Source organism: Macrotis lagotis, chromosome 5 (genome assembly GCF_037893015.1).
Source record: "Macrotis lagotis isolate mMagLag1 chromosome 5, bilby.v1.9.chrom.fasta, whole genome shotgun sequence".
Lineage (NCBI taxonomy): Eukaryota > Metazoa > Chordata > Mammalia > Peramelemorphia > Peramelidae > Macrotis > Macrotis lagotis.
Genome location: NC_133662.1, coordinates 6352101 through 6377893, shown reverse-complemented (window position 1 = coordinate 6377893; position 25793 = coordinate 6352101). Strand labels below are relative to the sequence as shown.

Sequence of the window (25793 nt, the reverse complement as noted above, 5' to 3'; positions counted from 1 at the left end):
TGGAGTCAAAGGACTAAGGTTCTAATCTCCAGTACTGTCACCTTCTTAAAATCATTTAATAACAAATACCATAGATGCAGCACTTTAAAATTTGCAAAGTGCTTTTTAAATATTTTCTCATCCTTTCAACAATCCTAGGAAGTAGGAGTCATTATTATCCCCACTTTACATTTGAGGAAACTGAGGTAAGAAGAAGTTTAAATGGCTTGTCCAGGGTGTCATAATTAGTGCCTGAGTCAGGATTTGAACATAAGTCTTCCAGACTCCAGGTCGAGTACTCGATTTTTACCACCTAGTTAGCTTAACTAACCCTCTGATTTTCAGTTTTTCTCCTCTGTAAAAGAGCAGTGGGGTTGGTGAGCTAGATGTCCTAAGGTCCCTTCTAGCTCTAAATAGGATTATATGAGTCACAGGCCAAAAGGAAAAGAACTTCAGGCCCGTCCCTAGGGAGGAGAAGGTAAATGGCATTTCCACCTTATATTTTATCCAGATAGAATCAGGTCCCACTAAATAGGGGCAGTCTTGAAGGGAAAAAAGTCAAAAGAAAAGCAGCTTTCAACCCAAAGGGATAGCAGTCCCAATGCTTGATCTTAGTTTAAGATAGCAGTAGCTATAAAAGCAAGAATTTATTTTTATTTCATTTTATATTAGACTTGTTATAGCTAAAGGAGTAAGGATCTCCCCAGATGAAAGTGATTTTACCTTCATGTGATCTCCTAATGCTTTGCCTACTTTATTCACTCAAATAGTGATTTAAAAAAATTGTATTTATCTGTATCTGCTCTCCCACCACCACCACCTATCAATGGACAGTAAGCTACCCCAGGGCAGGAATTGGTCTAATTTATCTTCTTATTCAGAGCCTACCATAGTTTAATGTATGCAGTTGACACATATTTTTAATGGATAGGGTAGATGGATGGATGAATGCATGGATGGATATCATCAGTTTCCTTACTTGGAAGTCCATATACCATTACAAAGATACTCATTGTTAAGAGTTTTTAAGAGGTTTTTTTTTTAAAAACAACATAATCATAATAGTTTCTCATTATTATGGTTTTGTGTCTAAATGGTATAACCTAGTTCAGCTACCTACCTTAATCCTATGAATTAAAAGTCTTGAGAGATGCAGAGCTGGAAGAGAACTTTTTGTTGTTTAGTCACATCAGAATTCTTGACAAAGATATTGGAATGTTTTCTCATTTCTTTGTCCAATGTGTCCCCATTTTACAGATGAAGAACTGAGGCAAATAGGAGTTAAGTGACTTGTCCAGGGTCACACAGCTAGTGTCTGAGGCTGGATTGAACTGAGATCATTCATACTTCAGGCCAGTGCTCTATCCACTGAGCCATGTAACTTCTCCCGGAAAGAGACTTTAGAGATAGTCTATTTCAACCCCCTTATTTTATAAATGAGGAAAGCTGAAAGGGCTAAAGGACTTGAAAATTAAGATGACATTGGACTGTTGGCAAAAATCAGATCCACTTTTCAAGACTTGTCATCACTAAGGATATTCAAAAGAATGTGTCGTTGGTTTTGAATTCATTCCAAAAATGTTATGAGCAATAGTAACATAGTTGGAGTAAATATATTACCACTTTGAAGGGCACAAATCAGCTGGGTACACCAGATTCTGAGATATATGAGTGGTATTGTGGATAGAATGAGGATAGAAACTTAGATTCAAATTCTCTCTCTAAAATTAACTAGTAAATCTGTGATCTTAGAAATTACATTGCTGTTTCATCTCATATATCAACAAGCATTTATTAATCATCTAATATGTTCCTTTTAGGAGTTTCCATTTTCCTGATGGACACAATATGTACAAAAATTCAAATTGTAGAATATGGACAGAGTAATTGCAAAGGTATTAGGAGATGATAGCACCAAGGGGAACATAGACCAGGAAAGGTTTGATGTAGAAGGTAGAGCTGGAGCTGAGCTTGAAGAAAATTTGGGAATTTTTCCCCCCAAAATAGGACATGAGGAGGGAGTACATTCCAGATATGGGAGATGACCAGCACAAGGAAGTCATCAGGACCAGAAGTCTTTTTTTTTTTTGGTAATTTCCTACATGTAGTGCTCCTCCTGCCCCCATTTGTCACTTCTTTTCCTACTTTTAGAATTTTACTTAATTCCTTTTTAACAGTTCTTCCTCCTTCTATACCCCCCCCCAAGTGGTTAACTATAATCCATCTCTAAATTCCTAACTTTCTTCCCTTCTAATTTCTTTTATTGATTAGTCTGGGGGATTTTCATTCTCTGCATCTTCTTTCTACAACAGATTTCTTTTATTCTCTTCCTTTTTTCTATTTCCTTTTTGCCTATTCTTAACTTTTAGTCTTTGATTTGTTCCTTTATTTGTTCCTTCTGTAATCTGAATTTTCCACATGGAATGAAAGCTTCAAACTACCTATTTTGAGTTTCCACTTCTAAACAATTTCTGTATTAATGCCTTGTAGATTTCCCTCCCTGTATTTTCTGTTGTGCCTCATTCTTACAAGTGTCAATCCTGCATGAAACAGAGAGGATAGAAGTATTAACCCCATGTTATAAATTTTTCCAGGTCCTTGATTGTGGAGTACATTTCTACTCCCATGATCATTTTCTTTCCCATTTGCCAAGAAATCTCCTCTCTGGGTCCATGCCCTCCTAACCTACTGTATGTTGGTTGTCCCCAAGATATCAAATTCCTCTTCTCCTGAGGTAGGATGTGTCCATGGAGTTGTGTCTATGGAGACACATTTGGTACTCTCTGAGCACCAAATTCCCTATAGATTGTATCCATTGTAAAATCTTCATCTCCTATTACAGAATATAGCTCTCTACCCATGAGAATGTGCTTCAGTGGGATCCCTCCCACCAATGAATACAATTTTTTTTCTTTTCTTTCTCCCATTTTTCATTTCCTCTCTTTGTCTAATTTATTCATTCTCCTATAATCACTTTTCCCCCTAAGACTCTACAGAGGTAATTTTTTTCTTCATTTGTGTTGACAAAAAAAAATTAATACTAATAATGCACTCTGGGATTTAGACTAAAGTATGCCAGACACACCTTTTATTGTATTTAACTTTAATCTATATCCAAGACATTTCTAAACTTGAACAGAAGGATAACCAAAATGCCCTCAGACATGACTTTCTGCCCCAAAACAATGAAGTAGTATTTAGAGGAATCCTGGAAAAGGAAGTGATTATAATATATGAAAATACAATAATGTTCCTGAAATAGTCAGTCATCACTGTGATATCTGAGTCCACTATCCTTAAAGACAGGAAAGATTTCCTTCCTGTGACCAGTATCTTAATTGTTGATAAAGTTGATACCTTTTTTTTTTTTTTTAGGTTTTTTGCAAGGCAAATGGGGTTAAGTGGCTTGCCCAAGGCCACTCAGCTAGGTAATTATTAAGTGTCTGAGGCTGAATTTGAATTCAGGTACTCCTGACTCCAGGGTTGATGTTCTATCCACTACACTACCTAGCCGCCCCAGTTGAGACTTTTTTAAAGCAGATTCATGGCACTAACCTTTAAAAATATTCCAGGTTATGGGGAGATGATAATCTTATCTAAGCAAGAATTAAATTTGGTTATCACCCTTACTCCATTTTTCAAGGTAGCTATTAATGTTTGTTAACTTTTTTAAAGAGAAAAATGTAGAAAGAGGTTTTAGGAGAAATACCTTTTAAAATAATCTATAAAAGTAAAAGGGAGGATTAATTTTAATATTTTATTTTTTTACATACAGGTAAAAACAATTTTTAACCTTTATTTTTTACAGTTTTGCATTCCAAATTCTATCCCACCTCTCCTCCCTTCCCCCATCATTGAGAAGAAGGCAAGCAATTTGATAAAGGTTATACATGTATAGTCATGCAATTCCATAGTAGTCATGTTGTAAAAGAACACAATGGGACAAAATTTATCTTAGATTAAATTCTTTATAAATTTCTCTAGTGGGGTCTCCTATCCAGATTGTACCCTGGGGATCTGAGCAATTTCATCCATCAACAATGTTCCTTCACTGAACAACCTACAGGTTTCTGAAAAAAAAAAAACTGGTCCTAATTTAGTAATGATAAGTAATATGAGAGAAACAATCATTTCTCTCAGATCTTTATATTGCTAGGAATATCATTCATAGTTGATCATCATACAATACTGCTATTAACTGTGTCAATATTCTCCTGTTTTACTCACTTCAATTGCATCAGTTAATTGTAAGTCTTTCTAGACTTTTCTGAAAGCATCTTGTTCATCATTCTTTTTTCCCTCTTATTTAGTATTTTATTTTTAGCCAGGTACATGTAAAAGCAATTTTTAACATTCATTTTTAAAACACTGAGTTTCAAATTCTCTTCCTTCCTCCCTCTCCACATCCTCACATTGAGAAAGCAAGCAATTCAATAAAGGTTATAGATGTGTATCTTGCAAATTATTTCCTTAATAATCACATTGTGAAAGAAAATATAGACAAAAAAATCACACAAAACCTCAAGAAAAATAAAGAAAATAAAAAGTATGCTTCACTCTGTATTCAGACGCCATTAATTCTTTCTCTGAAATTGGATGGCATTTTTCATCATTAGTCCATCAGAGTTGTCTTACTTCATTGTATTCCTGAGAATGGCTAAGACATTACAGCTGATAATTTTATAACATTGCTATTAATTTGTATATAGTACCTTTCACTTTACAGGTTTTTCTGAGAACATTCTATTCATCATTTCTTATAGAGAAATAGTATTCCATCATAATTATATCCCACTTGTTCAGTCATTTCTTAATTGATGGGCATCCCCTCAATTTCCAAATCTTTGCCACTACAAAAAGAGCTGCTATAAAAATTTTTGTACAAATAGATCCTTTTCCTTTTTCTATGATCTCTTTGGACAACAGATCTAGTACTGATATTGTTGGGTCAAAAGGTATGCAGTTTTATAGTCCTTTAGGCATACTTACGAATTGTTCTCCAGAATGCTTGAATCAGTTCACAACTCCACCAATAGTTTATTAATGTCCCAATTTTCTCACATCTCCTCCAAAATTGGTCATTTTCTTTTCTTGTGATGTTAGTCAATCTGATATTTGTGAAATAGTACCTCAGAGTTGTTTTGATTTGCATTTCTCTAATTAATAGTAATTTAGAGCATTTTTCTCATACATGAATGTATAGAGTTCTGATTTCTTCATCCGAAAACTAATTCATATCCTTTGACCATTTAATAATTGGGAAATGACTTGTACTAATATAATTTTGAGAAATGAGGGCTTTCTCACAGAAAAATGCTGTAAAAGTATTCCCCTAGGTTTCTGTTCTACTTTTGGTAGCATTGGTTTTGTTTGTGCAAAAACTATTTAATGTAATTAAAGTTATCCATTTTACATTCAGTAGAGTTCTCTAATCTATTATATGATAATAAATTTTCCCCTCATCTATAGATCTGATTTAAAATTTTTTAAAAATGCTTAGACATGTACCATTGCCTTGAATAAATTACATTATTTCCCTCTCATTACCTTCCTACTCCTTTTAGCACCTTCCCATTTTGCATTCAGACCTACCAAAAATCTACTATTCACCCATTGAAAGGGCACTGTAAAATTTAGTCCATGATGTTTCATATTTGTTTCTAAATCATGTCTATTTAATTTATTCTTTCACCTTTGTCTCCTTGTGGAATTTTAGAAAGAAATGTCTTATTAGTCCCTCTGTTGTTATTTTAATCCCAAAGGTATCTTTCTCTTTTTAGTGTTTTTATTTAGTTACATGTAATCAACTTGGTATAGCTGTCTTATGTTTTTGTTGTCTTTCTTAGGTTTTTGTTGTTGCAAAGCAAGTAATCTATTGACTTGTTTGTTGGGTTCTGGGATTGTGTGTGTGTGTGTGTGTGTGTGTGTGTGTGTGTGTGTGTGTGTAGAAATGCTTCAGATACTTCTTTTATTGAACATTTATACTTTTCCATTGATGCTAAGGCTCAAGTTTTATGGAGTATGTCTCCTTGGGTTACATCTTGTGTTCCTTTGTTCTCTAAAACTCTATACCACTTTCTCTTCCATGATTTCCCATAAGTCTTGTGTTATTCAAATTTCCTTTCCTTTCTATTAGACAATCTTTCTCGGTGTCACTGGCTGAATTTGTTCTTTGTCATTTTGATTGTTCAACCTAACCAATGGTATCTTGAAATCTGCAGCATACAGTTTTTTTTATTCTGTAGGAGACTCAGTTGGCATTTTGTTTTCTGTATTAAGGTATTTTGGTCTGTTTTATAGTATTATTTCTTATATTGCTGTATTTGAGTTTTTGGACTTGTCTTGTTATGGTCAAGCTATGATTCTTAAGTGACCTATTAATCCTATCTTCAAGATAAGTATTTTGCTTTTATATAAATCATGTGTTCCTTTACTGTTGTTGGTTTTTTTTTACTTGCCTCCTCTTAGATAGACCTTAACTTCTACATTTTCAATCAATTGTTCTCCAGTTCAGTTTTTTGGGGGGAGACTTGCCACCACGGATTCAAGGTTTTCTAGTCTGTCAGTTATTTCAGTGGTGTCAAACTGCTTAAACATCTGTTTGTAGATCCTTTCTCTTTTAGGAATCCATAGGATCCCCTGTATCAAGTGTTAGTTCAATTTTCTTTGTCATGTAATATTTATTCAGAGATGTCTGAACTTCTTTTGATATTCTAATGGACATCTCATCCATTTTAACATCTTCCTTATTGACATCCGCAAGTGCTCACGGTTTCCATTTTTTTATTTTGAAATTTTATTGACGTGTTTTGTTTTGTTTTGTTTTTCTTTCATGGACATGGGTTTTATTAGCTCCTGTTGCTGGAAGAAAGCAGAAGGGAAGGAAACTGGATGGGAACATATCCTTTGTCCTGAATTTATTGCACATGGCCTGTAGTTAAGAGGTCAGAGAATACAGCAGCACAAGCAAATGAGGGGGTCGGAGATGGAGGGGAGGGTGGCTCCGGGACCACCAGGGGCATGATATGAAGATTGGAGGAGGTGCAGGAAGGTTATCTTCTCCCTAGGATCTGGCCACTCCTCATCCCCCTCACTTTCATGTGTGTTTATGTTCTATGGACAGGCTTGTACCCATGCACACCTGCCTCTGGGCTCACCCTTAGGGTTCCATGTAGCATGGACCCCGATCATATAATCATCAGGGACCCTTCCAGCCTTCCCAGAGTTTATGAGTAAGTGGCATCACGGACCGTAGAAGGTGTTGGGTGTTAAAGTCCCGCCCACCCACCCCCATCCCTGAGCCAGGTTAAGCTAGATTATCAGGATGGGTGATCTTGACCCCCTCCCCAGAACTCCCCCTCAGGATCCCCTCACTTGAAGCCGCAGCTCTTGGCTCCGTCCTTTCGAATCTCAGCCTCGGCCCCCTTGTCCGGCCTCCCAGACAGCTGAGCCCACCTCTGGTGGGACCTCTGTAGGCCTCTCCTGGCGTCACGGCGAGGAAGCTGCCTGTGGCCACGTCCAAGGGAGGCCACGGGGGCCACATGGACATCTCGGACACCGCGCTCAGGTGACCGGGAGGAGCCTTCCACGCAAGACACAGCCCCCACCTGCCGGGCAAGGATGCCACCCCGCCCGTGGGTGCCGCGGAGGAGCCGCTGCTGGAGGGCGCCCTCGGCGGCTGGGTCTGTCCTCATGTCCAGTTTGCAGCCGCCCAGGGCGGCCACCCTCAGCCCCGGGGCAGAGCTGCTGGGTCTGCCCTCGCCACCTCTCGAGCACGCTGCCAGCGTCCCCGGCCTGCTGATGTCAGAGCGGACAAGGACAGCAGCAGAGTCCGGGCAGGCCCCGGTCCGCCGTTATGGTCGCGGGAGGAGCCTGGGCTGTCCCACGCGCGGAGCTCCACGCGGCGCTGGGCGATCTCGAAGCGGGCCGTGTAGTCCTCCGACACGGTGGGGCGTAGCTGCCCGGCTGGGCGTCCCCCACCACCGCGCTCTCGCAGCGGCCGCCCAGCCCCGACGTGGTCTGCGCCGCGCCCCCCGGGCCCCCCGCGCCCCCCGGGGCCCCCCGCGCCCCCCGGGGCCCCCCGCGCCCCCCGGGCCCCGCCGCGCCCCCCGGGCCCCGCCGCGCCCCCCCGGGCCCCGCCGCCGTCGACACCCGCGTCTCCCGGCCCGCCGACGCGTCTCGTTTCGATATCACAGACACACTTTATGAGAAGTCTCTAGTAACAAAATAAAAGTTAAGTAAAACCAGTAGCACGGTGACATCATCCGAAAGTGCATTCAACATTGAAAATCTGTAACACTTCCCTCACATCTCTGTTTTAAAAAAAAAAAATTGACAAATCTGTTTTCTCTCCTCCCCCTGGACAAAAATATTTCACGTAATAACTATCCATCCTTAAGCAAAACAAATTCCCTCAGCATGTGTACATATCTATCTCTCTGTCTCATTCTTCATTCTAAATAATTTCTTCACGCAGATGATCATTTATCTAGGGATATAAACAGATAGTTCCCGAGGCTATTGATAGCCATATGAAAAAAATGTTCCAAATCACTGATTAGAAAAATGCAAACTAAAATAGCAAAAATGGAAAATAATAAATTTTGAGGGAATATGAGAAAATAGACTTGTGAATAGGTATCAACATTCTGGAAAGCGAGGAATTGTGTGACAAAAATTGCATAATTATTCATATCTTTTGACCACCACTTTTTTTTTTTTAGTTTTCTGTACAAGGCAAATGGGGCTAAGTGGCTTGCCCAAGGCCACACAGCTAAGTAATTATTAAGTGTCTGAGGCTGGATTTGAACTCAGGTACTCCTGACTCCAGGGCCGGTGCTCTATCCACTGCGCCACCTAGCGGCCCGACCACCACTTCTTGTCTCAGTGTCAGGGCTAGGCAAGCCTGGACTGAAATTCAGTGGCCACTCTTTCTCACAGGTCGACTCCTGTTATTTCCTTTAGTATCACCACTGATTCTCCAATCACTTTCCATGTCTGTGGATTTTCTTGAAGATGCTGATGCTTTGGGAAATATATTAATAGCCTGGTATGTGAGTGAGTGGCTGTCTTACTGGCTACCATCTGGGTTTAAACAACATCAGAGAAGAAGAAAGACACAGCACTTCAATTAAGGAATAAGTCTGCCACAGCTATCATAGCTGACATCTCACTTTTCTTTAATATACCAATTTTTGTTAAGTTGTACTGAAATACTCTTTTTGGGAAAAATTACTATTAATTAGAAAAAGAAAATGAAATACCCAGGGCAAAATAGGAAGACTTGATCTTTAATATATATATATATATATATATATTTATATTTATATTTATATGCATATATAGTATATATGAAGAGAGCAGAAGGAGGTTCAGAAGGAGAAACATAAACTGAATAGTTTTGTGTTTACTATAGTAGGATCACTATTGTGCTAAATGTAATATAAAGAGGTACATAATAGAACCTTACAATTTCATGTGTAATGAAGCTTTTTCATTAGTTTTTTTTATGTTCATTAAGTTCACCATAAAAAGGAAAAAAATATTTTAATTTAAAAAAAATAAGTGGTCTTTCTTATGATTTCTGGAGTACGGTTGGGTGGATTTAGAAATGGTTGAATGGTTGAGCCCAAACAATAGTCATTAAATCTTCAATATCAAATGGGAAAGAGGTCTTTAATGAAGTGTCTCAGGGATCTCTAGCTGCTTCTGTTTTTTAACATTTTTGTTTATGACTTGGAATAAGGGAATTGAATGTACAGAGGGCATGCTCTTCATATTTGTGAATAACACAGAATTGAGAAAGATGACCAACTTGCTAGATAACAGAGCTAGGACTCATGGTGGATTTTTAGTTTTTGGCCTACACCTTTGATTTTATTATTATGGGAACATCCCATTCATGGAAATTTCTAATACTGTTGTAGATTCGTAAATGATTTGTAATTTAGAGTCTCAGAGATACTCAGAGAGTTGCCTGGGACATAGAGAGATTAAATGATTTGATAAGATAAACACATCTAGAGCTTCCCAGTTCTAAGATCTCTATCCATCATGGCACCCAGACTCTCAAGATGAAATTTACATAGGATACATGTGAAATCTTACGTTTTAATTTTTAAAAAACCATCCTCAAAAATACAAGATGAGAAAGCAGTGCAATTAGATAGCAGGTTAATAGAAAAAAAAAACCTATATGATTTAAAGTAGAGGTGTCAGATTCACCATCCAGACTGCAGGTAGCTTGCTAAACTCCAGAATGCAGCCTGAACTAGATTAAAATGCAATTAGAAAATATTTAATAAAATAAATTAAAATACAATATAATACAAAGTTAATTGCTAGTTTTCTAAATCGATATGCAGCTAGCAATTATTTTGATTTGGTTTATGGACAGCTAGATCATGGTGGATAGAGAGCAGGGTGGGACTACAATGAGGAAGACTCACCCTCAAGAATTCAAATCTGACCTCAGACCCTTATTAACTGTGTGACAAATCACTTTTCCCTGCTTGCCTCATTTTTTTTCATCTATAAAATGAGCTTGAGAAGGAATAGGCAAACTGCTCCAATATTTTTGCCAACAAAACCCCAACCAGAATCACAAAGAGTCAGACACAAGTGAACAACTCAACAGAACAGAAAAAGGGGCCTCCTGCCATGCACACTCTGATATATATTGTTAACCATAATTTTCTTAGGCTGAAAATAAAATAATAAAAAGTTCATTTTAACCACAAAGTTTTATTCTCTAGGATCTTACCAAACTCATGGTGGATAGTATTGTCAAAAATACCAATCAAGAGCTTAATGAGGAAATAATATTTTAAAAAATCACCAACCAATCAGTTTACACATTAGTGCATAAAGATGTCATTAATTACTTTATGATTCTCTAATCTATCCATAAAGTCTGTTCTATGTCAGAGTTATCAAAGATCCAATTAGGACTACTGTCCTACTCTTCTGTCTTGATAGTTTATGTTATCATATATGATATAGACATATAAAACATTGGAATTTCTCCCTTTTCGAAATGGCATAAGTAGAAGAACTTATTCAGTTTCTTATAGAGATAACAAGACCAGTTTCCTGCCTTCTCAGGATGGTCTTTCTTTGACTGTTTACACAACTGAAAGCCCAAACTTAGAGATGTAATTAGAGGGGGACCAGGCTGTTTACACAGACAGAGCCTGCCTTCAGATTTATAACTAGAGATACACGGATTTGTGGAGGGCAGAGGTTAACATTCAGATTTACAAACCTCAATTGGAGGCTGATAAAACAATATTTTTTTTATCAGAAATATAGAATTAAAGAGTATCAGACAGACAATATAAGCACCAGTTACATTACTATTCAGAGTGATGAGATTCCTCTCATCAGAAATCCTGATCCTGGGTTCAGGATTGTCTCCTTCCCATTGCCTCCTCTAGTAATAGTCTTTCCCCCACCTTATTGTTTGTAGCTCTACACATATAAATGATAAAGTGAACAACCTTGTTGTGAGGGAACCTCTGAGTGTATATATATATATATATTTCTCCAATCTTTGGTTCAGGCTAACAGCTTTAATTACTCTAATTACTGAATTATTAAGTGATCAATTACTTCCAGGCATCCTCTAAAGTTATTCCTTTTTAATCTGCCATTTTTTCCTGGTGGTCCCAAGTTCTCTGTTTTCTGACAAGTTTATTATATGAACAACTTCTAGTCCCAGTTTTAGCTAGGGACTTTACTTACCCTAATTCCACTGCACAAGTCTTCTAGTTGATCTCTGTTCCCCTATACCTCATACTTATTTGCAAACTTTGGTCTTGGTCCTTTTTCTTTATATTTTGCTTTGCTATTGCAACCCTCCTTAGTGATTAGACAAAGTGAAATTGTTCCCTTTACCAGGCAAACTATTGACCTTCTCCAGAATGCCTTTAGCTAATATCCTAGATACTTCATTTTCCTAAGACTTCTCTCACATTGTTCCCTATGATCCTTGATCTTACATAAGAGATCTCTCATGGATCAGAAAACAGACCTCTCTATGAGTCTCATAAGCTAGTTTATCTCCTCAGTCCTAAATTAGTTTCAGATAACGTGTCATAGTCCGAGATCATCTCTATCTTAGCATCCAGGCCTTGAGCTCATGATCATTCCTCCAACACAGGGCTAGAGGCCCTGAGGTTCATTGTAATCTGTTGCCCTCTGTTTCTCAATTTACTATCTTGGGGGTAGTTGACATTGCTGTTGTTTAGTCATTTTAGTAGTGTCTTTGTGACCCATTTGGGGTTTTCCTGACAATGATACTGCCATTTCCTTCTCCAGATCATTTTACAGGTGAAGAACTGAAGCAAACAGGGTGGAGTGACTTGCCCAGAATCACCCAGCTAGTAAATGTCTGAGGCTGAATTTGAACTCACAAAGAAGAGCTTTCCTGATTCCAAATCCCTCACTCTATCCATTATGCTATCTTGGGACATCTAAGGCTAAATTGTGAAACATAGCGGGGGAAAGGGGGAGTTATGCACACATTCTTTCCCTAAAAAATTTATTTTTAATTGGTATCTTCTTTTTATATTACTTTAATTATCTTAACTACCTTCTCTTTTCCCTAATCAGAGACCTATCTCATATGATAAAGATCTTTTAAAAGAAAGTAGGGTGGGTGAAGCAATTCAGAAAAACCAATCCATAGATCAGCTGTGTCTACCACTGTATTTAATATTCCACATTCATAGTCCCCATCTTAGCAAAGAAGGAGGTACATTTTCTCAACTCTCTAGGGCCAAACTATTTGTACAAAATAGTTTCAATTTGTTGCCCTTTCTATTTTCATTGATGCAGGGTTTTTATGTGCCATTTTCTTGGTCCTGCTTACTTCATTGTCTATTAGTTCATATAAATTTTCTTTACTCTGAATTCTTCACATTCATCCTTTTGTATGGTGTAGTAAAGTTCCATTCCATTAATGAACCACAATTTGTTTAGTCATTACTCAATGAACCTGGGTCAGCTTTTGTTGTTGTTATTGTTGCTGTTTTTGTTTGCAAGGCAATGGGGTTAAGTGACTTGGCCAAGTTCACAGAGCTAGGTAATTATTAAGTGACTGATGTCAAATTTGAACTCAGGTCCTCTTGACTCCAGGACCTGTGCTCTATTCACTGTGCCACCTAGTTGCCTTCTTGGACAGCTTTTTACTACAAAAAAAGTGCTTCTATGAATATTTGTTGGAAAAAAAAGGTATTTTTTCAATATTACTGAATTCTGGGAAGTGAAAGATTTTTAGTCCTTCCCTCCTTTATGCAAATAAGCCCAGAATTTCAGATAGGCTGAGAGGAGCCATTTAATAAGTATACCAGTAAGGTCTGACTGACCTGTGTGCTGACTTTCTCATATACAATCACTATAAAAATAGAGTAAAAATGAATTAATTGTATCCTTGAAACAATGAAAGAGTTGCACAGGCTAACAATTTGCTATACACCTTCACCAACACACAGCTGACTGGAGAGAAGGAAAAAAATCCTCTTCAGTTTATGCTTGGTAGAACAAAATAGAGTGTTAAAGGTTTTCTTTAACAAGGAATCTTGTTGGTGTAGTGGATAAAGCACCGGCCTTGGAGTCAGGAGTACCTGGGTTCAAATCCGGTCTCAGTCACTTAATAATTACCTAGCTGTGTGGCCTTGGGCAAGCTACTTCACCCCATTTGCCTTGCAAAAACCTAAAAAAAAAACAAAAAAAACTAGGAATCTTGTGTAGTTGTTAAAATATACAAGATTCTATGATAGTTGCAACTACAAAGATAACTTGGTTCAATGATTGATTATTGTCATTAATTAGACCATAAATAAGTAGTCACAAGCTCTTCCAGGGTCATGAAGAATATCCAGCATGAAATACCAACTGGACGATTGCCTATCATTCCCTAAATGCAAGTCATCCTTAGTAGGTCAGACTCTTCAGTGAAGCCAGCAAGATTTCTCCACATGGTTCGTAGAATAACGTAAGTTATGGATTTACTAGTAAATTAGATAATGGATTCTCCCAAGGAGAGGCACAAAGTAAGGACAGTGTGGGTCTAGGGACATATATAAGAGTCAGAATAAGGGTCTCAGAGATAGGGTCTCTATTACCCTCCCTCTTACATAGAAATAGCAAGTAGGATCCTTCCACAAATAAACACACCAGGTCCTGATGATTTGACATCTCTTTGTCCATTTATCTCTCAATGTAGATAGAAGGATTTCTCAAAATGACTGGACTCTTGAGAGCTGAATTCATCCTCTATTACCATGATGAGGATTGTGTTGATGAGGGAAATCTTGGCAGTGACTGCTTTTGACATGAAACGTCCTGTCCTTTGCTTTGTCTCTGAGGGATCCCTGCTACCTTATGCTACAGCTGCATTAAGAGTACTGGATAGAATTAATGGATTCTAGCCTCAGATCTTCCAGCAACTTGCTTTAAGACCTAAGGCAAGTTATCCTGAGTTTCAATTCCCTCATCTCAAATTTGGTATGGTGGATGAGGGGAAAAAGGTAGGGAAGAAGAGTGTCTAAAGTCTCCATTCAGATCTACCTTCTAAAGGTCTTTGAGTTCTTTACCTCCTGTCTCATCCCACTTGCTTCTCTTTTCCCTTTCCCAACAGAGCATATGAGACTGTCTATACAGAGTGATGCTCATGTTGCTGTTCAAGAGTCAGAGATTAGATGGATGCCATGGTAAGACTTAATCTAGGAAAATGTTTTCCTAAAGTTTAATTCAAGCCAGACTGGTAGTGACCCAAACTCTGGGCTATGATGATCACCTTTCAAGACTTCCTAAATAACTTAGTCTTTTGCAATAGCACAGGAATACTCCCTGTGAGAGTTACTGGGATATTCATCATCCTCTTATGTTTTAATAGAACTATAGAGTTTACAAAGTCCTTTCCTTGAAAAAAACAGATTTTGTGGGATGGGTAATGCAATTGCTCTCATGCTCATTTTGCAAGTAAAGAAACAGGCTCAGAAAAGTACAGACACTTTGTACAGGAAAGAATACTGGATTTAAAATGGAAGAATCTAGATTCAAATCTGGATTCTGTTACTTGCTACCTGTATGACCTGAAGCAAATCAATTAATACTTCCAGACATCAGTTTCCTCATCTGTAGAATGAAGCTATTAAACTAAATCATCTTCAAGGTCTCTTTTATAACTAAACTCTATAATCTCATCATTTTCTCAGGTTCACGAATTTATTAATTAATGCAGTAAGAACTTGAACCCAAGTCTTCTGACTCTAGATGTAGTACTAAACTTGGAGACTTGAAGAGGACAGAGAGGGCACATTTGCTGGAGCAGGGGATGGGATGGAGGAAAGGACACCAGGGACAGGAATCAGTCAGCTATGATACAGGCAGGGTCTTGTACCAGAAGACTTAATTTAACACTAGCCTCAGACACTTGCTAGCTGGGTGATCCTGGCAAGTCACTTAAACTGTCTGCCTCAGTTTCCTCAACTACAAAATGGGAATGATAACAATAGGACCTAACTCTCAGGGTTGTTATAAAGATCAAATGAGATAATATTTGCAAAGCACTAGGTACTAGAAAAATGCTAGCTAGCTTTTAAAATTTTATTAAATCAGATCTCAGACATATCCTAGCTGTATGGTTCTAGGAAGTCACTTTACCTTCTTCCTGCCTCAGTTTGCTAGGCTGTAAAGTGAGGATAGTAACAGTACCTACATCCCAGGCTTGTAAGGATCAAATGAGATATTTGTAAAATGTTTTGCAAACCTTAACACTATTGATTATTATTATTATTTTTTATACTCAGGGACACCTAAGTTTGAACCTCACCAGATACCTCATACAACTGTGTGATCCTGTACACTAAGACATTTAAACTCTTTTGCCCTCAGTAAAATGGATGAAGTCCAAAGTAGCTTCCCATTCTAAATCTGTGGATTCTGAGATCCTATAACAATGTCTGGGAATTAGAAGATGGTTCTGCTGATAATAACCTGTGTGTGTTTTGGGCAAGTCCCTCTCTCTACTGTCTGTCTTCTTCCTAATCTGTAAAGGAGAAGGCCAGACTAGAGCTGACCCTTCCAAAATTATCATTCTCTGATTCAGATTTCTCTGACTTTGGGGCAAGGCACTTAACATAGGCTAAAGGAATACTTGTAACTGATTGGCGATTGACCGATGATCCAGACATAGAAATGAAGTGCAATGAGTAGGGGAAGACCAAGATTTCCTAGTTTGTTGTCCATGCAGGACTAAAAGATAAAAACAAGAGTGTCTTGGGAACTAACTGATGTTCAGGTGGCCCCAGATCTCATTCATTCTTGTCATCACTAGGAGGCAGTTTTGATTATGTAACCTACATGGGCCGCTAAGTGGCCTGGGGTTAGGAAGACCATGTTCAAATCCAGCCTCACACACTTATTAGTTTTGTGATCCTGTTTATCTCAGTTTTTTTCATTTTCTATAAAATGAACAAAGCAGTATCTTTATCAAGAAAACTCCAAATGGGGTCAGACAGAACTGAAAAAACTGAACAATAACAACCTAGAAGATGGCTAAGTAATTGTTTTCTACAAATTGGTCCAGTCCTCCTCCCTACCATCAATCACACACACAAAAAAAATTACATGCCAGATCTAGATAGATTACAGTTCTTTCCAAACGATACAATGCTATGGACCAAGTACCATATAAAATACTTTTGGATTTATACCAGATATACTGGGGTTCTCAAACGATTAGCCATCATTCAGTTTTCTACTCCAAACTAATTCCTGGGCACCGACAAGTCAACTTGCATGTTTGTGACTCAGGACCTGACCATATGGATTATCTCCTACAGAAATGACTCTGCCCTAACCCCCCAAATTCCACAAAAGATTCTTCTGAGTCATGTGAAGCAAAGAAAAATTAAGACTTCTGGGGGAGGAGAAGAGAAAGCTTTGATTCCTTGGGAAAGATGGAAGATGATTGTGGAACTCAAAATCATGGAATCATGAAATGATGGAAAAGGGACTAGAAATCTTCCTTGAGATTGGTCACTATTCAGGTTAAAGTTTACTCAGGACAGGAACCTGGATGTACCCGATGCTGATATTTACTAAACCGGAAGAAGCTGAGGCCGAGATTGGCCACTCAAAAGCTCAGTCTCTGGGGTCTTTGCATCAGTGAAAGGAGGAAAAGGCAAGAGAATATACAGAGCAGAGGTCTCCAACACCCAGCCTGCAGGCATCTTAACTAGCAACACTCCCCAAAGAGGAAGGAACCAGATTAAAATATAATTGGGAAATATTTGACCAAATAAAAATACAATGGAAAAGAGACAGTGCTGATATGTGGCCTGTAGATCCTTAAATATGGTTTAATAGCCATATTTCTATTTGCTGTAGAATAGAGAATTCTCAGAGGTAGATGATAGGGAATGCAAGAGAAAAGCTGAAAGGTCAAAAAAAAAAGAAGAGAAAATGTGGTCTATAAGCAGATAAACTGACAAAAATCTAGGTCATAAAGACAAAAAGAGGTCTGAGTAAAACCTCAAAGAGAAGTAAAGTACTTTGATCAATTTTTATAATGTGAAGAAAAATCAGCTTTACCTGATGAATGAATCACATGGGCTTTATGAATTTGACAGGACAGTGGCAAGAAATTCCCGAAATGTTCAAAAAAGATGAAACTCTTAAAAGAAGAAATTAGGAATTCATTTAAGATAATTCCCAAAACTAAACATAGAATTTAAAAATACAAACAGTAGAGTAGGAAAAAATGGATATATGATAATTTCTTCAAAGAAGTAATAATATTAATAGTTAGCAAATATAAAGTGCTTTAAGGTTTGCAAAGTGCTCTAAGCATGTCATCTCTTTTGAAATTCAAATGATAACTTCATTTTTCAGTTGAGGTTAAGAGAAAGTAAGCGATTTGTCCCAATTCACACAGCTAGAAAGCAGGTCCTTTGGACTCTAAGAGAGCTCTTACCCATTGTGCCACCTAAGTAGAGCATCTGAGACAGTATAAGAGATCTGGAATACAAAAATACTGAAATGGAGGAAAATTTTGGAAGAAAAGCAAAAGGGAACAATGTTAAAATAACATAAATTCAATGTAAGCCAAAGTATCCAGAAGACAAGTTGTGCAGAAATAACTTAAAGATCTTAAGTCTCCCAGAAGAATGTAGTATTTAAAAAAAAAATCTAAATACTAAAATGCAGGAACTGAAATGAATATCTGTGTTAGACTCACCATCACCTCCTCATCAATACAAGAAATCAATACAAGTCCTACCTAATCCTTGCATTCTTTCTTCTCCATGCTTTCATATAGCCTCCCACACCACTTCTTTCCAATTCAATTCAACAAATATTCATTAAGTAGCTATTATGTAGAAGAAACCGCTAGCTGCTGAGGGTTCCAAGACCAGAGAGAGAGAGAGAGAGAGAGAGAGAGAGAGAGAGAGAGAGAGAGAGAGAGAGAGAAAGAGAAGCAATCCCTTCCCCTAAGAAGCTTACATTCTGGTGTAGGGGGTTGGAGGTGGGCAGGGGATAGGTAGGCATGTTCCAGAGAACTATAATATGGAATGGGGGAGGGGCAGACAAAGGAAAGATACAGAGAATGTTGTACATGAACTTTTAAAGAGGGAGCAAACACTCTGGAATTAGGGAAAACTTCACAGGAGAGATGACACCTTTAAGGGTGAGAAGTTTTCTGAAAAGTGGAGATAAGGAGGGGGGCCATTTCAACTATGGAGCATTGGGTTGCCTTAAAAACCATGGAGGAGAATGCCTAGAACAGATCATAGATCAGTTTGTATGGAAGAAGTTATGCAAAACACTGCTTCCAAGGTAGGTTGGAGACAGATTGTAGAGGGCTTTTAGATGGCGAACTGAGGAGTTTGTATTTGTAACAGGAGGGCTGCAGTCCACTTGGGGGGTCTCCTGCTATGCTGAGGTTCTTCGCCAGGGAGTAACAGAATAAGAGCTATGATAACAGGCTGGCAAAACACTTTACATGTGTTATCGGATGTTGTTATAATTTCCATTTTCCAAGTAAGGAAACTGGAGTCTGAGAAAATGAAAATGATTAGCTCAGGGTCATCCAGCTGCCAAATCAGAGGCTGGATTCCCATCCAGGACTTGAGGACTCCAAACCCAGCTCTCTCTCTATTGAAACACTTACCTGCTAGTACAAAACAACAACAAAACTTACAAAAGCAAAAAAAAAAAAAAACAAAAAAAAAACAAATCATGGTCTTGTCTTCAGATTTATCATTGTGGCTGCTATTCACAGGGCAAGTTAATCCGTAGGAATTCAGTAATAAGACAATTAAATCACACTAACAAAACATAACCAATAAGAAAATTAATTCTCCTTTCTTCATAAATCAGTGGAAAACAATCTATTTTCCCTTCCCCCACCTTTCACCCTTCCCAGCCTCCCTCCCCCCGCCCCATTCCCAAGCCAGTGGAGGGAAAGGGAGTACCATATATGCTAAGCGGGAGGGGGAGGGGAGAGCGGGGAGGCACTCGGAAGCAGCCCGCAGAAACTGCTTGGCATGGTGCTTTCTGCTTCCTCATCTGTCATTTTGGAGTTCGTTCTCTCAGGGAACGACAACCCTTGTTGCCCAGTGTTTCCAAGAGCAGCTCTCAAGGTTCTACTCTGGAGATTGGCGGCGGGGAGAAGCGGGCTTCTTTACGGAATTGGTTTAGTTTGAGTAATAATGGTGCGGATCCTTCACTTGTGTATTAGGACTCTGAAATCTCCAAAGTGATTTCACATGCATTGTCTCACCTGATCCTTCACACTAAGCCTATTGTGCTCCATCCGGCGGGAATCTTTATCCCCATTTTGCCTATTAAAAGAGGGAGAGGAAAGAAATAATTACTAAAATTCTTCTAAGTGCCAGACACTTCCAAACCTTGATTATCTCAGTTTTCTTGGCTCACTTTTTCTCTACCTAAGCACGAATTCCTTAGTCTGTGTATTCTGCAGGGGTAGTCTTTGGTCTTGAAAAGTTTAACTTAGGGAGGCAATTTGGGGACAAAATTCTAACTTTTAGTATATTATATTCAGCTTCCGATTTTCCCCTCTGTCACTTTTTTGCTTTTATAGAAAAATATTTTCTGCAATTTGAATTGATAGGTTTTGATATGAGATCTACTTGTAAAAGCATCTCCTTTTGAACAATGAATAACTTCATTGTCTTAAAAGCTAATGATGCTTCTGGTTGAGTTAAATTTGGTGCTTCACACATTATCTTGTGAATAATTCTGATTTGCAATATGTCCCTCTTTTTAAAATGTTTCTGTTCTATTATGAATGTGTGTGGTTTCCCAAAATACAATAGTCAGGTTATTTTACATTTTATAAAGTTTTGGGGGAAAGAATAAAAATTCTTTTTTTTAAATTTAATTTAATTTTTCCAATTACACGAAAAGGAGGTTTTTTTCCAACATTCATCCTTTTGCAAGTTAGCATTTTTCTACCACCCTCCCTTCCCTCCTCCCTCCCCATGACAGTGAACAATCTGGCATAAATTGTACATGTTCAATCGTGTTTAACATATTTCCATATTAGTCATGTTGTGAAAGAGGAATTAGAATTAAGGGGGGGATCATAAGAAAAAAACAAAAGAAAATTTTAAAAAGTGAATATTGTATACTTTACATTCTGATTCCATTGGGTTTTTTTCTTTTTGAATTTAGATGTCACTTTCCATAACAGGTCTCAGGATTGTCCTTGACCACTGAACTGCTGGGGAATTGCATCCATCTTAGCTGATCAGCTCACAATGTTGGAAGGCCAATAATTCTTAAAATTTCTCTCTTTCTGTCCTCCAAATTGGGAACTTTTGTTTTCATAGATTTCTATTTCTTTTCAGTTTTCTCATTTCCTGAGCTCATTTTGCTGCCTTCTCTTGTTTCAGTCATTTTGTCCTTCTTTGAAAGCATTCTAATTTGAATCAACTGTTTTTTTTTTCCCATGGATGTTTCCAAACAATTGAATTTCATCATTGTCTTGTGCTAAGAGTCTAAGGACTTTCTCAAGTGTTTTTTTTCCCTTTATTTCATGATATTTTGGTTAATTTAATGTCTTTCTTTAATTTCTATAGCGTGGTCACCAGCCTCTGGATAAGCTAAATGATTAGCTTAGTTTGAGTTGGGAGAGTCAACCCAGAGGTAGTTCTATATTTATAGGGGTCACCTTCCCCAACTGGTCTGTAAGTTTCCTAAGAATCAGAACTATGGGTCATCTAAAATTTTCATATTGCACAGAGCCCTACTACAGGGTTCTTTATGCAATAGGTGCTTAATAAATGTTGTTGAATTGAATGAAAATGAGAAAATTTATTTCATTTTTAATTCTCACATGAAAGAAGGGAGCTGTGGACTCCCTAAAACAATAAAAGTTAAAAGCTATAAGCAAGAAATAGAGGAACAAGCAAGGCCATTCCTGAGATTGTTGGTGGATTAAGTTCTCAACCCTTCTTGGGCTTTTTCTGATTGGAGCAGGTTACAGAAAGAATGTAGGGAAATTGGGGCCATTGTTAGTGTGTTGGAAGAAGGGATGAGGGATGCTAAATGAAGTATTCCAGTTTTATAAGGAATTTTTTTTCTCAAGCCAGTATTTTGTTTTATTTCAATTTATTGATGAATTTTGTTTTAATATATCAAATATCAACATACTCAAAATCAAACTCTTCACAATATACAATCTTTAAAGGTTAAGCAAGGTATCATAAAAGAATAGAGATAACTTATATAAGTTTATGGGCAACTATACATGGTGAACTCTTCCTGAGTTCAAATCTAGCTTCAAACCTTTATTAGCCATGTAACTGGGCAAGTCACTCAGCCCTGTTTGCCTCAGTTCCATATCTAAAAATGAGCTGGAGGAGGAAATGGTTAAACAACTTCAAGTATCTTTGCCAAGAAAATCCCAAATGGGAAAGAAAATAAATGTTTCTTAATTGAAATAAAATACATATTTTTAAAGCATTGCTTTATTTCCCCAAAGTACGGTAGGTCATTCTCCTCTTGCTTTACTTCTAGGTGTAATTCATCTTCCATCTGTCTAAGATGTATGCAGACCAGGTCTGCAGGTTGACCATCCCACTATTCCCCACAACCTGGAGAGTAGACATTCTTTATCTTTGGTTTTACCAGAGTAAATAGGCCAAACATACTTGAGTCAGTAGGGATCCTATTTAGGGAGTCCTTCAATGTCCTGGATTTTATAAAAAAATAATCACAATACCATCCATAGACAGGATCATCTAGAGGACCTAACCATCTAAGGGAAATCTTCTTTGATTTGAATTCTGAACTGAACACCTGTCTGTGGCAAATACAAATCTTCCTGTAGTGTACCTCATGTTACATCTTTCAAGGAATTTTATATAGTTTTGACAAAGGAATGTGAGAAAATTGGCTGATACAACATTTTGTTCTACCTAATCCTATATTTGGGCAACTAGGTAGCACAGAACAGAGTCAAGAAAATTTATCCTGAGTTCAAATTCGGCCTCAGACACCTTCTTAGTTGTGTGATCCTGAGCAAGTCACTTCATCCTATTTACCTCAGTTTTCTCATCTGTAAAATGAACTGGGAGAAGGAAATGGCTAAACCACTCCAGTATCTTTGCCAAGAAAAAGACTGAACAACAATCAAATACTTTTTTTTTTTTAAAGTAGACAACCAACAATAGGAACTAAAATTTTCTATACCTTTGAATTCTCTGTTTGGAGGTCAAGATCTAGTCTCCCATAGAATATCTCTGACCTTCAAAACTGCCCTTGATGTGTATTATAAATTAGTCAAAGATTTCAAAGAAATGATAAAGCTTATGGGATTGGGAATTATAATGTTTAGAAATTTTCTGGGTTTCTTTTTGTTTCCCAAACATTTAGTCCCCCCCCCCATTTATATTGATTCAATTTCACTCAGGAGAATTATAAAGAGCTGTTTTATAAGGCTACATGGTTTAGTTTTCTAAGTTTCAGGAAGGCAGGAACGTGTCTTTTAATCTTTGTTGTCTCTCTGCAATCTAACACAATGTTCTGAATACATTGTATAACTTAGAAAATGTTTATTACATTTAAATGACTTAATAGTAATTTTTACTCTGAAAAGTAGTTTCCCTGTATCCAGTTTCTTTCCCCTCCAATCTATCCTTCACAAGGCTACTAAACTGATACTGTTTTTACACAGGGTCTGTTGTTTGGCATTTACAATTTTTCAGAACATGGAGGGGGGGAGATAGGGGGAAGAGGGAGAGAAGGAAACAAGGATTTATTAAGTTCCTACTGTTTTTCAGGCATTATACTAAGCAATTATCTCATTTTTAATATGACTCCAATTTATCTTTAAGACTTATCTCATATTACTCTCCCTCTCACACTCTACATTCCAGCCAAACCAGCTTACTTGTTCAGCCTGTTTAGATCCCTATAAGTTATCACTGCATTTTGGAACCCTTAATTTCCTTGAAGACTTTCTTCAAGTGCCACTTCTACAAGAGACCTTGTATAATATATTATATTTGTGGTGTGTCCTACCCCATATTATTTTGTATTTATGTTATAAATCAGAATTCTCAAACTTTGAGGTCTCAGAACACTTTTTTATTCTTTAAAATGATTGATGAAGTCAAATAGCTTTTGTTTATAATGGACTATAGCTATCAACATATTTCATATTAGAAAATCTAAATTTTTTTTTATTTTTTTAATTCATTTAAGAATAACTAATAAATCTACTACATGTTAACATATATGTACCAACTAAATACTATCTCATTTTCCTATTACATATCTATGTGAGATCAAATTTCTTTATATACTTCAACTAAAACAAATATATTACAAGGGACTGAATATAGAAGCAAACATGAGAAACCTTCTGTCTTCTTTTACACCAGGCATTATAAAGATATATACATATAGCAAGTTCTTTTGTTTTGGAAAATAGTTATATTTCATATAAAATATATATGCATGGGAATTCAGGGAAGCATGGAAGGATTTGCATGAACTGATGCAGAGCGAGATGAGCAGAACCAGAAAAACATTGTACACACTAACAGCAACATGGGGGTGATGATCAACCTTTATGGACTTGCTCATCCTTTCAGTGCAACAACCAGGGACAATTTTGGACTATCTGCAATGGAGAATACCATCTGTATCCAGAGAAAGAATTATGGACTTTGAACAAAGACCAAAGACTATTACTGTCAAATTAGGGGGGAAACATATTATTATGTAATTTTACTATCTCATACTTTATTTTTCTTCCTTAAGGATATGATTTCTCTGTCATCACATTCAACTGAGATCAATGTATAACATGGAACCAATGTAAAGACTAACAGAATGCCTTCTGTGGGGGGTGAGGGAAGCAAGAATGGGGGGAAAATTGTAAAACTCAAAATAAATAAAATCTTTCTTAAAAAAATAAAATATAGATGCAATATGTTATTTAGATTGAAGTATATGAAAAAATTCTGTTTCACACATATATATATATATGTAATAGGAAAAGGGAGGAGTGTTTAATAAGCAAATAACTTTTAGTTGTTAGGGTCTTTGAGAATGCTTTGAGAACCACTTTTGTATTTGCTTTTTGCTTTATCTTCATATAAATGCACCTCCTACACACACACACACACATACACACACACACACACACATACAGTAGAATATAAAGTCTTTAGGGCACAATCTATTTTGTGTTCCCCCTCCCCCCCATATTTTAGTTTATAACAGAACAGGGCTTACTGAATTGAACTGAAAACAATTCTTCCTTTATCAAAATGCATTGCAGAATATCTATTCCCCTTGTAGCTTGCTTCATGTTGTAAAATTATTGTTAACACAGCTTAAGATTTTATCAGATTCTCTGTAAGAAGAGAGCAGCAGTTAGCTGTAGTGTCCTATAACTTACTGTGTATTTGTATCATGTTTGTAATCTGCTTTCTGAACTTTTCATCCTTTTTCTCTTTCTGGCTGTTTCTGTTTCCACCATGGGTTTCTCCTTTGGATCCCAGATTTCCTAACAAGAGGATGGCTCCATTACATGTAGTCTGAGACTACACAAAAGAGCTTGCAAAAGTTGCTTCCTCTCATTTGTAGACCCCTTTCCTAGATAGAAGGTTTATGCAGGAGCTCTTTTGGAAAGGAATTGACTCCCCCCCTTCCTCTCCTCTATTAGGACTAAATTTTTTTTTAAGCTGTCATGGTAGATAGGACTAGACAGTAAAACTTTCAGAGAGATAGTGATTACCCAGAAATGCTTTCAGTAGGGACACAGGAACAATTAAGGGGCCAGCTGGAAGATGTGCATAGTGTGCCAGGGCCTGGAGTCAGGAAGACCTAACTGGAAATTGGCTTCATGTATTTACAAGCTGTGTGACCCTGGCCAAGTCACTTAACTCCATTTATCTCAGTTTCCTCATCTGTAAAATGAACTAGGAGAAGGAAATGTCAAACCACTCCCATAGTTTTGCCAAAAAATAAAACATTAACAATGACAAAAACCCAAATAGGGTCACAAAGAATAGGAAAAGACAGGACAAGATAAAACTAGATCTACAGTAGAAGTTATGGGAAGCAAGGTAGGGAACTAGAGTGGCAAAGGAGAATAAGAGAAGGGAGCAACATATCAGGTGTGAGGACTGGACCCTGAATCCTCCCCCTTTTGCCTAAATCCTACCTAGAATAGTATTGGAAAGACAGTGTGATGGAATAGAGATAGAGGGATCTGCAGTCAGGAAGACCCATATTTAAATCTTTTTTCTCACATTCACTCCTTG

The 25793-nt window shown here is 37.5% G+C and overlaps 1 pseudogene; it reads right to left on the bottom strand.

The window, feature by feature from the left end:
• Nucleotides 1-7343: 7343 nt before the first annotated feature.
• On the bottom strand, nt 7344-19804 carry LOC141488303 (rho-related GTP-binding protein RhoN pseudogene; annotated as a pseudogene).
• Nucleotides 19805-25793: the final 5989 nt, after the last annotated feature.